This window comes from Alosa alosa, chromosome 19 (genome assembly GCF_017589495.1).
Source record: "Alosa alosa isolate M-15738 ecotype Scorff River chromosome 19, AALO_Geno_1.1, whole genome shotgun sequence".
Taxonomy (NCBI): domain Eukaryota; kingdom Metazoa; phylum Chordata; class Actinopteri; order Clupeiformes; family Clupeidae; genus Alosa; species Alosa alosa.
The window spans coordinates 7,381,217-7,393,716 of NC_063207.1; the positions used below are offsets into that span (position 1 = coordinate 7,381,217).

General features: G+C 51.7%; 1 protein-coding gene across 10 annotated transcripts in view; it reads right to left on the reverse strand.

Moving 5' to 3' along the window:
• The window catches only part of esrrga (estrogen-related receptor gamma a), a 218,073-nt gene that overhangs the window by 53,538 nt on the left and 152,035 nt on the right, over window positions 1-12,500 (reverse strand). The window lies entirely within an intron of this gene.

A 12,500-nucleotide genomic window follows, 5' to 3' on the forward strand; every position in this document is an offset into this window, starting at 1 on the left:
GTGACCTAATCCGAAAACCTTGAATACAACCATTGACCATTTTAATGAAAAGCATCTTTCAGTCAGAGGCTAATTTTTAATTATGCTGTGTGTAGATGGCCGGTGAGATGGCCGGTCCTGACTGACTGGAGCAGTGTGTGCTCGGCTCGCCAGTCGGACATTTTATTCTGTATATACGGCTGGAATGTGGGGTGCACGGCGCAGCTGACAGGCATGTCGGAAATGACGATGTCAGATGACTGGTGGTTGACTATGGTGACATACAGTGGTGGCTGAGCTTTGACACACACACACACACACACACAGGTAATCACTGTGTTGAGCAGACTGACTGGGGTAGTCGGTGAGTGATGGGGGTTCGACCCGTCGGTATAAACTCCCTGCTCCCTCTCTTTGCCCATTCTTCCTCCACAGCATTCGATGTCACTCAACATCCCCCCTTCCATGTCCTCTCCACCACTTATTGGGAGAGAGGCAATATGAGGAGATGGCCGCTTGCTGCTTGTTAAGAGCATGTGTGTGTGTGTGTGTGTGCCTGCCTGTGTGTGTTTTTTTCTATATGTGTGTGTGTGTGTGTGTGTGTGTGTGTGTGTGTGTGTGTGTGTGTGTGTGTGCATTAGCTTGAGAGAAAGGGAGCACAGAGGCGGCTGCTGTTTATGAAGCGAGTGCCCTGTTCCTATAGACAGAGTGTGTGTGAGTGCCCTCTTCCTATAGACAGAGTGTGTGTGAGCGCCCTGTTCCTGCAGGCCAGGTAGAGTGTGTGTTGCTGCGCAAAGCTAACTCCATTCTCGTCAGGTTTAAGCCGTGTAAGAACATGGCAGCCCAGAGAGAAGGTGCTAACCCCCTTTATCACATCAAAACAGACTCGACATACACTGTTTCTCTCTCTCTCTCTCCCTGTATATCTCTCTCTGTCTTCCTATCTCTCTCTCTCTCTCTCGCTCTCTGTATCTCTCTCTCTGTCTCCCTATATCTCTCCCCTGCATATCTCTCTGTCTTCCCTATCTCTCTCGCTCTCTGTATCTCTCTCTCTGTCTTCCTATCTCCCTATCTCTCTCTCTCTCTCGCTCTCTGTATCTCTCTCTCTCTCTGTCTCCCTATCTCTCTCTCTCTCTCTCTCTCCACATTCCCCTTTCTGTGAGGGCAGGGCGAGCATTCTAAGACAAGCAGTTCAAATTTCACAGATCAAGTGCTGTGTGGATTCAGTGGGGATTCTGATGATGGCGGTACTAAAATAGCATATTAAACAGGTCATTTCCTCGTTCCTCTTCATACGCCAGTTAAAAAATGGACGCGTGTTGTGACCGGCCCGGTGAAGAATCAGAGAGAGAGAGACGGAGTACAAAATCATCTGCAGATATTTTTTATATTTTCTAATGTTTAATGTGTGTGACCCAGTTAAAGGGGCATGCAATCGTTTGTTGCATAGACACAGTCGGTTAGGTGAAGTGAGCATTATGGTTAGCAAGCTAGCTCATTTTAGGTGTATGGGGTCTGTGTGTGTGTGTATGAGTGTCTCTGTGTGTCTGCGTGTGTGTGTATGTCTGTGTGGTGTATATGTGGTGATCTATATATGTATACACAAGGTCTGTGTTGGGCATGTGTGTGTGTGAGTGTGCACGTGCATGAGTGTGTTTGTGTGTGTGTGTAAGTGAGTGTGTGAGTGTGTGCGTGCTGGGGTTGGTGGTGGGGTCAGTGGGGCTCTAGTAAGGTCCTGTGAGTGTGTGTGTGTGTTAGACTGTGTGTGCCGTGACAATGTCCTGACTCCAGGAATGTTTGGCCTCTCCTCTCAGCCTTGCCTACCACAGCCCCTGCCATTCAAAGATTGCTATTATCTCGCCTCTCAAACCGGGTGCCTACACACTGCCAAAATTAGACTACCCACCCCCTACCGCACACACACACATTCACACACACACATACACACATACTTCTTCATTGACTCACACAGAGTTAAAAGACTGGTTTACTAAAAAATAAGGCCATAGTTTAAAGAATACTTTGATCCATGTACTGTGTGTGTGTGTGTGTGTGTGTGTGTGTGTGTGTGTGTGTGTGTGTGTGTGTGTGTGTGTGTGTGTGTGGCACCCTGATACCGAGCAATAAGGACAGTCTCTCTCCAGCCACCAGCTGTGCTTCTGCCAGCTTATACCCCCACAACCAAATGAGCGTCACTGTGTGGAAGGACCCAGTCTGCGTGTGTGTGTGTGTGTGGCAGGTCAGGGCAGCCAGGCTATGCAAAAACAGCTGGCTGTGCCTACATGCAGGCAGCGGTGCAGAACTGTGCAAAGCCACACAGTGCCCCCACTAGTGAGCACGGACGAGTGGAGAAGCACAAACCACAGAGCAGAGGGCAGTCACAAACAAAACACGGAGCAAACTCGCAATCTTCCTCTCCCAATCGGTACTGGCATAGGGAAAGTGTGTGTGTGTGTGTGTGTGTGTGTGTTTGTGTGTATGTGTGTGTGTAATCAAATTAGCATACGGAGCTATGACGCAGTGTGAGAGCAGGTAGAGATGGTGTGTGTGTGTGTCTGTATGTTTGTGTTCGTTTAGGGGGTGGGAACGTTTGGCTAGCCCTCTACAGGGTTCGTGGCCAGGGCCATTCTCCCTCACACGTGCAGCTTTAACAGATGGACCACTCTCCTCTCCTCATTGGAGACATGGGTTCTGCAGAGAAGGGGGTTGGGTGGGATGGGGGGTGCCTGTGAGTCTGTGTGTGTGTGTGTGTGTGTGTGTGAGTGGAGGGGGGTCCCATATTGGACCAGGTCATCTGGTGCACAATGTAGTCCCCCCCCCACCACACACACACACACACACACATACCTCAGGGCCGTTCCCCTCGCCGTGGCGACGGTCGGAGTGCGAGAGTGAGAGAGAGGGGCCGCTGACGGACGCAACTGAGCGCGCTCCCTGGAAGCCGTCCAGGGTTTATTTCCGAGGCACTCCATCACAGGTCTGTGTGTGTGTGTGTGTGTGTGTGTGTGTGTGTGTGTGTATGTGTGTGTGTGAGTGTGTGTGTGTGCCGACGGACGACGGGCAGGAGCTAAACATTCAGCGGCGCGCCGCGTGCATTTATTCTCCAGCTGCGCAGGCCTGTGGCAGGAGAGACGGCTCCGGACTATCTCCCCGACACTATGCAACGCCATCGTTTACAGAGCTGTCACTAACGCTCTTTATATGATCACACTCGCCCCAGCTAGCAGCAGATGAGCAGGCAGAAAAGAGAGAAGAAGAGGGGAAAAATGTGTGTGTGTGTGTGTGTGTGTGTGTGTGTGTGTGTGTGTGTGTGTGTGAGAGAGAGAGTCTTCAGCAAGGATTCTCCAGAAGCTGGCTGTGAGCTGGGAGATAGTATGGAGCTGGGCTGTGTGCTTGCCAAGCTATCTTTGTGGAAAATCTGCCTCAATTAAAAGGTAAAGTGTCACTGAGGATTCCCCCGTGTCCTCACAGGGGGTGTTTCAGATGGGGGGGGTTGGGTTGGATGGAGGGGAAAGATTACCTCCACATACACACACAGACACACACACACACACACAGCTGTCCCTCTAAGGCTGCTTGACTTTCGAGAGGGATCAAAAAACAAACAGGAATCAAGGAAGAGGATAGGAGGAGAGAAAGAGAGAGAGAGAGAAGAAAGAGATACACACAAGAAGGATGATAGAGAGAGAGAGAAAGAGAGAGAGAGGGGGATGATCATCCAAAGTCAGCAGCATATGAAATGCCCTGCTTCTGGCTGTGTTCCAGACACACAGTCCTCCTCTGTCTCCGACACACACACACACACACACACACTCGTCCTGTTTCTAATGCAGAGTGGGGACTTCTGGCAGTCCCCATTGGCTTCTTCAAATGCCTATAGATGCCATTTAGTTCTGGGGAGCAGGCAGCCCGAAGAGGGGTGAAGAGAGAGGGAGAGAGAGAGAGAGAGGGAGGGAGGGAGGGAGGGGAGGAAACTGGGAAGGGGAATGGATGGATGGATGGATGGATGGATATAGACGATGGGGAATGGAAGAATAGAGAGGCAGACTCAGAGGGAGAAGAGAGGAGAAGGGGGTGCTGACGTTCTAGAACACATGGGAACACCATGGAGATGCCAAACCTTCTGCTGCAACTCTAAAGGCATTGGGGAAACGCTGTTGTCTGTTGTGTGTGTGTGTGTGTGTGTGTGTGTGTGTGTGTTTTTCATTTGACCTTTTCTCTGTGCCCCTCACAGAAACCTCAGCAATTAAGAGGAGTTAATGCCCCAATTATGTGTGTCGTTTTAGGCAGTGCCAGAGGGGATCCCCTCAACACACAGCACTGGGGAGCAAGGGCCGACTGGGACCTGCAGCATGTGTATGTGTGTGTGTGTGTGTGTGTGTGTGTGTGTGTGTGTAGAGTGGTAGTGAGGTGCTATACCAGCTGTTTCATTCAGCCCTATATAAAAACCCTGGAGGGGTCGCCTTAGGAGCTCCTGTGGGTTTCTGTCAGAGGACAAGGGCACGGTGTCACCCCCCTACGGGGTTACACACGCGGAGCAGAGATCAGATCCTGCAGCAGCCAATCACCTCGCCGCTGATGGAGCTGTCACTGCTGCTCCCACTTAATTATGGCGGCCGGGTCCGGTCCAGAGCTCAGCCAGACGTGGCCCGGCGTGCGACGCTCTGGGGTACGGAGCAGTATGATTGGGGAGAGTGGGGGCAGACGCAGGGGTGTGTGTGTGTGTGTGTGTGTGGGGAGAGACCGGGGGCTCTGTCAGTCAGTCACTCTCGGAGCGATAATGAGCTTGTCAGCGTATTCAGATGCGCGAGGCGAGCCGGGACGGACGTGGCTGTGGCTAGGGAAACGACGCGTGGCTGGACCCTGCAGTGGGTGTGTGTGTGTGTGTGTGTGTGTGTGTTTGTGTGTGTGAGTGTGTGTATGAGTTTGCCCCTCTCCCTCTTCATCTGGAAGCTGACAGTAATGGCCCTGTTTACTTGTGTACACACACACACACACTGGTGGTGTAAGCCTTGGCAAGGGCTTGATTTCTGGTGTGTACTAACACACACACACACACACACACACACACACACACAGGAAGAAAGGACGCAAGAGTGGGTGCCTGGGCCAGAATCACAGAGGAACGCGACAAACTGCTAAAAACAAAAAACAAGCAAGTCGGGCCATGCGGAGAGAGAGAGAGAGAGAGAGAGAGAGAGAGAGAGAGAGAGAGAGAGAGAGAGAGAGAGAGAGAGAGGGAGAGAGAGAGAGAGAGAGAGACACAGAGCTGACATTTACAGACAAAGGTAGGGACACTCTGGAGATACAAACTAGGACAACGCAACAGAGAGCATGAGCTAGCGACACATAGAGAGGAGAGAGAGAGGGGGAAGGGAGGAGAGAGAGAGAGGGAGGAGAGAGAGAGAGGGAGGAGAGAGGGAAGGGAGGAGAGAGAGAAGGGAGGAGAGAGAGAAGGGAGGAGAGAGGAGAGGGAGGAGAGAGGGAAGGGAGGAGAGAGAGAAGGGAGGAGAGAGGGAGAGGGAAGGGAGGAGAGAGGAGGGAGGAGGAGAGAGAGGAAGGAGGAGAGAGAGAGGGAGGAGAGAGAGGGAAGGGAGGAGAGAGGAAGGGAGGAGAGAGAGAGGGAAGGGAGGAGAGAGAGGGGGAAGGAGGAGAGAGAGAAGGGAGGAGAGAGAGAGGGAAGGGAGGAGAGAGAGAGAGGGAAGGGAGGAAGGCAGAATAAGGGAAAAAGAAAAAGATGCAGAAGGAAAGGGGGAGACAGCAGGATGGACGGACAGGCAAGAAGAGTGAGGGAACGAGAGGAAGAAAGAGAGAGAGGGAGAGGGAGAGAGAGAGAGAGAGAGAGAGAGAGAGAGAGAGAGAGAGAGAGAGAGAGAGAGAGAGAGAGATGCGGGGCAGAGAGAGCAGGACGGAGAGAGAGAGAGAGTGGAGATGCTGCATAATGATCTATCCCCCTAGAGAGTCCATCTAAAGGCAGGCCTCTCTATTTTCAGATGGGGACAGAGGCTGATGTGATTATAGAAGAGATGGAGGAGGATGAAGGGAGTGTGGTGGCAGAGGAGGAGGGTGTGGTGTATGTGTGTGTGTGTGTGTGTGTGTGTGTGTGTGTGTGTGTGTGTGGGTGTGTGTTCTCAGATTGGGTCTCTCTGATGGCTCTAAATGAATGGCGGCGTTGCGTAATCCAGAAGGCTCTCGATGCTGACAGCCCCATGATTTATGCCTCTCGTCAAAGGAGAAGAGGAGAAGAGAGGAGCAGAGCGAAGGAGCGAGACCGAGCGACCAGCGGAGGGGACAGGGTGCACGGACGACAAGAGAGAGAGAGAGAGAGAGAGAGAGAGAGAGGGAGGGAAGAAGGGGGAGAGAGAGAAGGAAAATGAGAGGGAGGGAAAAAGAGATAGATAGATAGAGAGAGAGAAAGAGAGAGAGAGGGAGAGCGGTGGAGGTGAGACAGATGCACTCGGTGGGACTCCTGCTCTTGTCAGCCAAGTCTTTCTTTCTCTCCCTGTCACATCTCTCTTTCCCCCCTTCTCTCTCGTTCCCTCTCTGTCATGTCTTCCTTGGGAAGGGGCTTGGGACATCTTAAGTCGCACCATTGCACTCAGTCAGCTAAAAGCCCCACTGTGTTGTTCAATGCTGCTTCAATTAAAATGCCCCAGTATGGGCGAACTGCAATCACACACACACACACAACACACACAACACACACACACACACACACATACACATACACACCTAATAGCCCAGCACTCCAAATGATAAAGGTAAAAAGAACTGTGATGGGAGTGTGTGATATGATGCTTGTGGCAGGCTGTGTGTGTGTGTGTGTGTGTGTGTGTGTGTGTGTGTGTGTGTGTGTGTGTGTGTGTGTGTGTGTGTGTGTGTGTGTGTGTGTGTGTGAGGCCATCAGAAGGCATGGCATCTCACCAGCTGCATGAGAAACCATCGGTGTGTGTTCACTGCTGGCTGAGGGAATGGGGGGGTGTTAAAAGGGTCTGAAGTGATGGAACGGGCTTTAGAGGTCTGGATTGCTCTTTCCACACACACACACACACACACACACACACACACACACACACACACACACACACACACTGACAAACCCACGTTCTTTTTAAAACTGGTGGAGTATGTGTGTGGGTGTGTTTGTGTGTCAGGGAGAAAGAAAGATGGAGGGGAGTGAGTAAGTGAAAGATGGCAAGAGAAAAAGCAAGAGAGAGAGAGGGAGGACATGAGAGAGAAAGAGCGAGAGAGAGGAAAAGAGAGAGAGATGAGACGAACCAGCAATAGGTGCTTCAGCCCACTGATACATTGAAACTGAACACACACACACACACACACACACACACACACACACACACACAGGCTCCCTGGAGAGCGTGGGTAAACCTGGCCGGCCACCGCTGTCAGAATCCAAATTCCTGCCTTCGTTAGGAGGGCCAGGCTCCTGCACAGCGCACCGTAATTGGGCGCCTTTAATTGCCTGGCGCAGGAATTAGGTGATACATATTCGTAAGGTGCATCCCATCACTGCCAGACAGGGTGACCCCCCCCCCCCACACACACACACTCCATAACTCCCCCATCCCACTGGTGTAAGGCTCCTGAGTGCATGTGAATGAATTAGGGAGAGAAAATGTAATCTATCTCTCAATACACGCGGCAGAGAGGGAGAGAGGGAGAGTGGGACATGGGAGAGGGAGAGAGAGAGAGAGAGAGAGGGAGAGTGGGACATGGGAGAAGGAGAGAGAGAGAGTGGGACATGGGAGAGAGGAAGGTAGAGAGAAGAGAGAGAGATAGAGAGAGCAATGTACAGAGAGAGAGAGGAAGAGAACAAGGTGGGAGAGTGAGAGATAGAGGAGGAGAGGAGGAAGGAGAGCGAAAAAGAGAGTGAGGAAAGGGAGCAATAAAGAGAAAGAGAGAGAGAGGGAGAGAGAGAGAGAGAGAGAGAGAAAATCCAGGATGAGTAATGTGATATCAGCTTGCGTCGCTTACTATTCTGGTATCAAACGCAGATCGAGGCATTCTGCCACCGTACAGGCTTAAGCAGCGTGGAGCGGCATCTCCACAAAGCAGAGAGAGAGAGAGAGAGAGAGAGAGAGAGAGAGAGAGAGAGAGAGAGAGAGAGAGAGAGAGAGAGAGAGAGAGTGTATTGTATTATTGTGTGTATTGTATCTGTTTGTATTGTCATGTTACTGCTTTGGCAACACTATTTTCTGAGTCATGCCAATAAAGCACATTTGAATTTGAATTTGAGAGAGAGAGAGAGAGAGAGAGATAGAGAGAGAGAGAGAGAGAGAGAGAGAGAGAGAGAGAGAGAGAGAGAGCAGCTGCACAGAGTGCAACCTCTCCCAGTCTGCAGCTAGCGCAGGGCAGCACTGTTCAGTCTGTCCACTCACAGACGAGAGCAGAGATACTCTCCCATTCCTTCATTCCCACTCTGTTGTCATTGAAAATGGCCTTTGGCGTCAAAAACAGAAGCCTTACATAGTGTGTGTGTGTGTGTGTGTGTGTGTGTGTGTGTCTGTGTGTGTGTGTGTGTGTGTGTGTGTGTGTCTGCAGGTGTTATGAGATCCTAAGCTGTGCTGTGCTGTACTGTGCCGGTCTGCAGTGGCTTCTGCATTCCAACGCATGCAATGTGTGTGCTCCACTACACAGCGTTGTGTTGCTGTGTTGTGATGTGAGGTGTGCAACCCCCCATCCCACCCCACCCCACATTACTGATCTGCCCCCCCAGGACGGAGTCATCCATCTGGGCAGCACTCATGAGGGATGGAGGGGTGGAGGCAGCTACGCTTCCAGCTCCATCATCGCCAACCTCCACCCCCACCCCCCCTCCTGCTCCAGCCTCTAGAGAGGCTCCACCTGCCCCCCCAGCGCACCTCAGAGTCCCTATCCATCTACCTGTCTGTCGGACTCCGTCTGTCTGTGTGTGTGTGGACCTGTGTGTGTGTGTTGTGTGTGTAAGTGTGTTTCTTTTAGTGTGCCTCACATTATGTGTCTGCTGCACATCTGTTGTGCTGTCTATGTGTATAATGCAGTGTGTGTGTGTGTGTGTGTGTGTGTGTGTGTGTGTGTGTGTGTGTGTGTGTGTGTATGTGTGTGTTTTTGTGTTTGTGAGTGTGTGTGTGTGTGTGTGTGTGTGTGTGTGTGTGTGTGTATGTGTGTGTTTTTGTGTTTGTGAGTGTGTGTGTGTCTGTGTGTCTGTGTCTGTGAGTGTGCTGTGTGTGTGTGTGTCACTCTGTTCGCCTGCCAGTAGTGTCTTCAGTGTGTGCTGTAGTGTGGTGTGCATCTCTGTGAGCATCCCCAGATATGCAGGCAGTCATCTCTTATCTGATTTAGTCTGTGTTTGTTTCTGTGTATGACATGTCCGCGTCCAAATCTATCATGATCTACTAAACGACCCCCCCCCCCCCTTACACACACACACAAACACATACAAACACACACACACACACACACACAAAGCGACCCCATGTCGACTTGTCTGCTGAGACATCCAGCATCCTTTGTCTCCACAGGAGTTCATTTGTCTGTCTATGTTGACTGAAACTGTCTCTTATCTGTCTCTCAGGTTTGTATGTAGAAGCATCAGTTTGTGGGCTGGTGAAGTCTAGCAGTCTGTCTGTCTACCTGTCTCTCTGTCTGTCTGTGTCCCTCTGACTAGCAGTCTATCTGCCCAGCTGCCTGCCTGTCTGTCTGACAGCCGTCTAACCTCCCAACAGCGGTACCAGGAGAGTATCAATACAGATGTCCAAATAAATAAGTGTGGTTGTTCAGCAGGCTCTCCACCATGTTGTGCTGCGGTGAGCAGCTGTGGGCCGGCTCTACGCCACGTCAAGGACAGCAGTGGGCCGCATGTGGCTGAGTGGGGGGCTGTATCGCTGGATGTAATTTTACAGCTGAGTGCCTTGAGGTGGACAGAGGCTGAGCTCACGGACCTCACGGGTCAACCGGGAGGCGCTAGGCAACCAAGCGCTTGGCAACAGCAATTTCCTATCTCTGAGTGTGCGTGTGTATGAGTGTGTGTATGAGTGTGTGTGTGTGTGTGTGTGTGTGTGTGTGTGTGTGTGTGCGTGTGTGTTTGTGTTTGCATGTGCATCTGTGTATGTGTACATGTGTGTGTGTGTGTGTTTTGTGTTTTTGTGCATGTGTGCGTGTGTGTGGCACAGGAGTGGGCAGGTGGGAGAGGCTAAAGCGGAGAGGAGTGTGTCGAGTGTTTGTGCAGTTAGTGTGAGAGGTGGGCGGGGGAGCAGGTGGCCCTAAAGAGGAGGGTGTGTGTGTGTGTGCATGTGTGTGTGTGTGTGTGCATTAGATGGGGGGGGGGGGGGGGGGATTTGAGTCGATTGGCAGACGGGACTGGGGCTTTGGTGCAGGTTGTGTGGGCAGGAGGCTTTACCAGCAGCAGCAGCACTGAGTTTAAACTCACATTTCCTCCTCCTCCTCTCCTCCTCCTCCCCCTCCCTTCCTCCTCCTCCTCCTCCTCCTCCTCCTCTCCTCCCCCTCCCCTTCCTCCTCCTCCTCCTCCTCTTCCTCTTTCCTCTTTTTTTCTTTCATCCCTCCTTCCCTCAATCTCTCTCTTTCTGTCTCATCTTCTATCTCTTTCTCTTCTCTCATCTTCCATCCCTCCCCCCCCACACACACACACACACCTTTCTGGCCACAGAGACAGGAGTGCTGATAAGGGACTGGGGCGCTTGGGAATGAGTGTGTGTGTGTGTGTGTGTGTGTGTGTGTGTGTGTGTGTGTGTGTGTGTGTGTGTGGGGGGGGGGTCATCCCCTGCGGGTCTGTTCCACTGAGTTGTCCGTTTTCTGCCCCAGGGCTATTCTCTGGCCCCAGAGAGTGTGAGTGTGGAGGTGGGGGTGGGGACGATGGAGGCCATCCCAGTTGATCTGGATTACTGAACCCCCATCTCCCACTCCCCACCCAACCCCCATCACCTCTCACCCACAGTCTCTCACACACACACACACACACACACAAACACACACATACACCATCCACCTCTCTTTCCCCGGGGTGACAAGGGGCTAATTCTGGACAGATCTGCCCCTGCAGCAAGCTGCTTGGCAACCGCTAATTCCCCTTCCTCCTCCTCCTCCGTCCTCCTCTAGCCCTCTTCCTCCTCCTCCTCCTCCTCCTCCCTTTCCACATTGCCACCAGGCCCCTCTCCCAGACTGGACACTGACACGTCGAGTTACTGTAACCCTGGCAACGATGTGGCTAGCCACCCCCAATTAGCGGACGCTAACGACTCCCTCCGATATACTGGGATGACAGCTCTGCCCATAACTCTATTAGCGACAGCGGCAGAATGCTAGCCTACACCCTGGATTACACAGGCAGGATGCTAGCCTACACCCTGGATTACACAGGCAGGATGCTAGCCTACACCCTGGATTACACAGGCAGGATGCTAGTAGGTCTGCATGGTCTCAGTAGAGGCAGAACTATGATATGATTGAACCGCGGCCCTCAACAAAGGGGAGAAGGAATTATTCACAAGGAAAAAAAGCAAAAAAGGCAAAGAGCTGGAATCGTGTTTGTGTGTAGCATGATGTTTTTCTTCAGGGGTGCATATATGTGTGTGTTTGTGAGTGTGTGTATGTGTGTGTGTGTGTGTGTGTGTGTGTGTGTGTTTTGAAAAGACCATGTTTCCAGGGGTAAAAAAATAAGAAAATTGATGAATCAATTTCCAAAATGACCCTTATTCATATGTAGAGAGGGACCCCTGTATTAGATTCAAGCACTTCACAACAAATGGTTGTGCCATTTGGTGCCATTTTGATATATGTGTGTATGGGTGGCTAGGAGCAAGAACAAAAGGCGGCTATTTGTCTGCGTGCACATGGGAGAAGGTGCCATATCAGGCCCGGCGCCACATCCTTCAAAGCCTTCTGAAAACGCCACGCTCCTTATCAATTACCTACCTGTCACGCTGAACGGGTGCATAGGCAAATGGCCCCGCACTGGTCCACTATACACACTGCAGGAGCAGGAGCAATACGAATGTGTGTGTGCGTGTGTGTGTGTGTGTGTGTGTGTGTATTACAATGGATAATGCAGATATTTGTTCTTGGTATGAACAAAGAAATGCTGCATGTAAGGCCACATGAGGACCAGAATGCAAATACAACCAACAAACAACCCACCCCCCACACCCCTCAACACAAACACACACACACACACACACACACACACACACACACACACACACACACACACACACACACACGGCTATGACCTGTGGGTGTTTGTGTTTTGCCGTGTGTCCCCTACTGCGTTGTTTTGGTCTAATCTCTCCTGACTGGCCAGGTCTCTGCCCAGCTGTGTGGCTGGGAGGGCGGAAGACCCTGTGTGTGTGTGTGTGTGTGTGTGTGTGTGTGTGTGTGTGTGGACGTGCCTCTGGAATATTCTCCCTTTCCTCTACCTGGTACTAACTGTAGCTGGGGGTGGGGTGGGGTGGTCTTTAGCTCTGGGGCTGATGTTGAGACAATGAGGACTGGAGATGTCAGAGAACACG